Source organism: Bison bison, unplaced genomic scaffold, assembly GCF_000754665.1.
Source record: "Bison bison bison isolate TAMUID 2011002044 unplaced genomic scaffold, Bison_UMD1.0 scf7180017864158, whole genome shotgun sequence".
Lineage (NCBI taxonomy): Eukaryota > Metazoa > Chordata > Mammalia > Artiodactyla > Bovidae > Bison > Bison bison.
This window is the reverse complement of record NW_011494730.1, coordinates 3686741-3692437: the sequence shown is the minus strand read 5'-3', so window position 1 is coordinate 3692437 and position 5697 is coordinate 3686741. Positions and strand designations below refer to the sequence as shown.

Below are 5697 nucleotides of genomic sequence, written 5' to 3'. Positions count from 1 at the left end.
ACCAGAGCGGGCGGCAGGCCCAGGAGAGCCAGGCAGGCTGGCGGAGCCCAGGCCGCGGAACGGAGCCGGGCAAAGGGAGTGAGACCGAGTCGCTGGTTACCTGCGGTCCGGGACAGGGGAGACTCTCGGAACCCGTCAGTCCTCAGCCTCAACAACACAAGATGGCCGACACGTCGCCACGCACGTCACGTGATAGCGCGCTGGCTGCGCCACGCCCCCCGCTCCGCCCCGCCCCGCCCCCCTCCCAGCTCCTCCAGCCTCCCACGACGTCCTTCCTTTCCGCCGCCACCCTCCTGTCTTCTTCGGACACACCCCTACCCGAGCCCCGGATGTCAGGCGGGGGGAGGGCGGGGCCGCGGTAGGGCGCAGGCGCCTGCGAGTCCCTGGGCCAGAGCTCTCCCCGCTTGCCCTTGAGTTGAGTGGAGTTGGTGTCCATAGTTGGATGTGGGCCAGTCGCCATGTGACTCACCGTCGTGTGTGCCCAGTCCAGAGCCCATTAGCAGTTCAGAAAGCTCTGCATCGTTTAGGAGCTGATTTTCCACAGCACAACTTTTCCACAGGTTTTCGTTCCGCGTTTTCCCTGCTCATTAGCCATCCTAGAGAAAAACGGGGACGTAATACGCTGAAATTCAAAGCAGTTTGTCTGCTTGTTAACGGTTCTGGTAGAACTGGGAATTCATTCTAGAGTCTTGGAATCTGACAGCTGGGGAGGACTTTAGAGGTCCAGTCCCTCCTAGTGTGTCTCGGGCTATAACTCTTCCGCCTAGATATCTCTTTATTTGCGGATTGCCAGGTAAAATACAAGCCACCCAGCAGCATCACGGACATACACTAAAGAATTATTCACTGCTTTTTCTGAAATTCACGTTAAACTGGGTACCCTGTATTTTTATTTGGTACATAAGGCAACTCTACCCTTCTCAGGTCATCCCATTATTTCCTTGTGCTTTCATCCTCTCCCTTATTTACAGGATCCTTCCTTTTACCTTTTAAAATACTCAAGTATCTTTCATCTTACAATTGAATGTTAAAACCTCCAATTCCCCCTACAACAACCTCCCCACCTCTTTGTTCCCTTTCAAAGCCAAACAGCACATGGGACTTTTCCTGGTGGTCCAGTGGCTAAAACTCCACACTCCCAGTGTAGGGGGCCAAGGTTCAGTCTCTAGTCAGGGAACTAGATCCTGCATGCTGCAACTAAGAATTTTCATGTTGCAACTGAAGACCTCACGTGACTCAACTGAGACCCAGTACAGCTAAATAAATACTTTAATTTTTTTAAAAGTCAAAAAAAAAAGCACAGAAGAGGTGTTTTTAAGTACTTCCCTGATTTCTGTGCCTAGCAAGCAGTTATCAGCCATTCTAATGTGGCTTCAATCCTGACTGTTCACCCATTGCTTGCTCAGCCTACAAGTTGATAACTGGAGTTTTTAAGTCCTTATTTTTTTTTTTTTTTCAGTCCTCATGTTAACTCAAGGGCTTCCTCAATGGCTCAGCGGGTAAAGAATCTGCCTGCAATGCAGCAGACACAGGAGTTGTGGGTTCAATCCCTGGGTCAGGAAGACCCCAGAGCAGAAAATGGCAATGCACTCCAGTATTCTTGCCTGATAAATCCCATGGACAGAGGAGCCTGGCAGGCCACAGTCCAAAGGAACGCAGGGTCATAAACGACTAAGCAACTGAGCGCACGCGCACACACACGACTTGACTTGGTTCTTCCCCATTTTCCATGTCATTGACCACTCCCTACCTCCTCAAATACTTTATCCGTTCACCTTTATGCTCTTACTGCTCAAAATATGATCAATGGACCAGCAGTATCAGAATCACTTGGAAACTTGTTGAAACACAGAATCTTAAACAGGTTCTTCACAGTTCCAATCTGCTGAACTCTAGAATCTTTATCATCCACATTGTCCCCCTTTCTTTCCTCTATCTCCTGAGTTTAATGCTCCAGATATGACTATGTATGAAAGTCCTCAAATATGCCAGTCTGTTTTAGCCTTTGCACATGTTTGTTCCCTCTTGCTATGATGCCATTCCCAATACTTACTCCACTTTTCGCCAACAGGCAAAACTCCTGCTCGTCTTTGAAAGCCAAAATCATGTGTTACTGATGTGGCTTGTCATGCCACATCTCTGAGGCTATGCCATCTATGCGTGTAATTTTATATATGTATAAAATATATATACACAAAATTTTATATATATTTAAGGTATAATTTATATACAGTAAAATTTAGCATTTTAAGTATGCAGTTTTACATATATATTTAAGGTATAATTTACATGCAGTAAAATTTAACATTTTTAGTATACAGTTTTGCAACTTTTGAAAATTTATATAGGTGTGTACAATTACTACTAAAATCAAGGTACATAATATTCCTATCTCCCACAAAATTTCCCCAAATGACCCTTTGTAGTCAGCCCTAACATCCACTCTCAGCCCCTAAAAGCATTATTCTGTTTTCTGTCCTTATAATTTTGCCTTATGGTGTCATATGAATAAAGCCATAGAGCATATAGCCTTTTGAGACTGGCTGCTTTCACTTAGGGCTTCCCAGGAGGTTCACTGGTAAAGACCTGCCTGCCAATGCAGAAAACACTGGAACTATGGATCAGGAAGTAGCAACCCTCTCACTCCAGTATTCTTGCCTGGAAAATTTCATGGACGGAAGAGCCTGAAATTCAGTCACACTACTGCAAGCTTCAGTACTTTCTTCTGTTTCATTGCTGAGTAGTATCTCATTGTATGTATGCACTATATTTGTCCATCCATTCCTCAGTTGGATATTTGGGTTGTTTTCTCTTTCATGCATTGGAGAAGGAAATGGCAACCCACTCCAGTGTTCTTGCCTGGAGAATCCCAGGGACGGGGGAGCCTGGTGGGCTGCCGTCTCTGGGGTCGCACAGAGTTGGACACGACTGAAGCGACTTAGCAGCAGCAGCAATGATGATGATGACGAAAGCTAACAAAAGTCTCCTGCTTTTAACCATTATACATACTGTATTGTCCAACTTTGCATCCTCAGCAGCTGGCATTGTCCTGGCACACAGTAAGCACTCAAAAAATATCAATATCAATATCAATCAAATAAATTCTTGATTACCTACTCCTCAGGAAGGGCACTTTTCTCCTTTCATTCTCTCTGTCTCTCCAATGTTTCTTCCAGCAGTAGTTTTAAAATGACAGCAGTCAACTCATGCCTGCCTTGTTGTTGTTCAGTCACCAAGTCGTGCCCAACTCCTTGTGACCACATGAACTGTAGCATGTGATCGTCCCTGTCCTTCACTGTCTCCTGGAGTCTGCTCAAATTCATGTCCATCGAGGCAGTGATGCTATCTAACCATCTCAGCCTCTGCCGCCCCTTCTCCTTTTGCCCTCCCTCTTTCCCAGCATCAGAGTCTTTTCCAGTGAGTCGGCTCTTCACATCAGGTGGCCAAAGTATTGGAGCTTCACTTCAGCATCAGTCCTTCCAATGAATATTCATAATTATGTCTGCCCTAGTCATTGTATAATAACAAAGTTTCGGGTTTATTATATCATTGATAGAAACAGAGAAGTTGAAAATAATAGATCATTGGTGGGGAAGGAGTAAGGAGCTTAGCTCAAAATGAATTTAATTTGAAATGAACACAGGTTGATTAACTGTGACAGATTATATTTTTCTTAAGAAAATACATCTGTTCAACATACTCTTCTAGAACCTACCCACTACCCTCTCCAGATGTTGCTGTTTGTTGTCTGACTCTTTGTGACCCCATGGATTGTAGCCCACCAGGCTCCTCTGTCCATGGATTATCCAAGCAAGAATACTGGAGTGGGTTGCTGTTTCCTTCTCCAGAGAATCTTCCCGACACAGAGATCGAACCCATGTCTCCTACATTGCAGGCGGATTCTTTATCACTGAGCCACCAGGGAACGAGAGTTTAATTCTCCTCAATCCCTTATAACCAGTAGACCCTGATGGAAGTGGAACAAGACATCTTCCAATACTAAATCATAAAGGTGATGGAGCTTGTTTGCTCACAGTCCCCTTTAAGGCAAGAGCTGGCGTAAAATAATAATAATAATAATTTTTAAAAAGAGCTGACAAATGGTAAGTCCAAATGTCCTGAGGCTGCCATTTTGGGAGGAAGTCCAGACAATAAGGAGAGACCCAAGTAACTGCCCAGATCAATGGCGCAGGTAAAGTCCCAGTATCAACAACCAGACATTTGAGTGAAAAATGCCACCAATGATGCCAGCCCCAGCTAAGTCATACCCAGGCATCCAAGCCCAGGACATCATGAAGCAGAGACAGGTATCCTCACTGTGCCTTGTCTAAATTCCGGCTCCACCAGATCCATGAACATAATAAAATGGTTGTTTGAAGCCACTAAATTTTGGAATAATTTGTTACATACCAATAGTGACTGGAGCATATCCTTATGGATTGAGTTGTGTCCCCCCCCCCCCGCAAAAGATATGTTGGCCTCCAAACCTCAGAATGTACCCCAGAAAGTGACTTTATTTGGAGATAGGGTCTTTGAGGTAATCAAGCTAAGATGAAATCATTAGGGTGGACCAAAATTCAGTATGACAAGTGTCCTTATAAAAAGAGGAAATTTGGGGACTTCCCTGGTAGCTCAGTGGTAAAGAGTCCACCTGCCAATGCAGGAGACGCAAGTTCGAATCCTGGTCCAGGAAGATCCCACATGCCTCAGAGCAACTAAGCCCTCGCGCCGGAACTACCGAACCCATGTGCTGCAGCTACTGGAGCCCTTGTGCCTCGAGCCTGTGTTCCCGCAACAAGAGAAGCCACTGCCACGAGAAGCCCACCCGCCACAAGCAGAGAAGTCCCCGCTCACTGCAACTGGAGAAACACCCACGCAGCAACGGAAACCCAGCACAGCCAAAAATAAAGAAATCAGTAACCTTAGGTTGCTTGGTTTGTTTTAAAAGAAGAAATCTGGGCATATCCCTGCTGGTCCGGTGGTTAAGAATCCACCTTCCAGTGCAGGAGATGTAAGTTCAATCACATGCCATTAGGCAACTAAGCTGGAGAGATGCAGCTACTGAGCCCACGGAGTCTGGAGTCCGAGTTCTACAGCTAGAGAGAAGCCCAACAAAGATATCATGTGATCTAACAAGACCCCATGCAGCCAAATAAGTTAATAACAAAGAAAATAAGCTAGAAAGAGGAAATCTGTACACAGAAATGTATAGACAGAGCACTCCACGTGAAGATGAGGTAAGAATCAGATGATACTTCTACATCCCGAGAGACACCAAAGGTTGCCAGCAAACCACCAGAGGCTGGGAGAGAGGCATGGAGCAAGCATTCTTCTTCAGCCCTCTGAAAGAACCAGTCAGCACCTTGATCTTGAATTTCTATCACCCAGCACTGTGAGACAATGAATCTCTGCTAAGCCACCCAATTGGTGATACTTTGTTATGGCAGCCCTAGCAAAGCAGTGTTAGTTGCTCAGTCGTGTCCGACTCTTTGAGACCCCATGGACTGTGGCCCACCAGGCTCCTCTGTCCATGGGATTCTCCAGGCAAGAATACCGGAGTGGGATGCCATTATGGAATCATCTAAAATTTTAAAGAGACCTTTTGAAATGAAGGAGATTTAGAGGCTGCTGCTGCTGCTAAGTCGCTTCAGTCGCGTCCGACTCTGTGCGACCTCACAGACGGCAGCCCATCAGGCT

The 5697-nt window shown here is 45.9% G+C and overlaps 1 protein-coding gene across 3 annotated transcripts in view; it reads right to left on the bottom strand.

Moving 5' to 3' along the window:
- The window catches only part of GIGYF2 (GRB10 interacting GYF protein 2), a 127698-nt gene extending 127515 nt beyond the window's left edge, over positions 1-183 (bottom strand). For 2 of the 3 annotated variants that reach the window (XM_010841226.1, XM_010841230.1), the window contains exon 1: positions 101-183. The gene's annotated coding sequence lies outside the window, so the exon portion shown is untranslated. The remainder of the gene's footprint in view (positions 1-100) is intronic. The other variant, XM_010841227.1, reaches the window with a different exon arrangement.
- Positions 184-5697: the final 5514 nt, after the last annotated feature.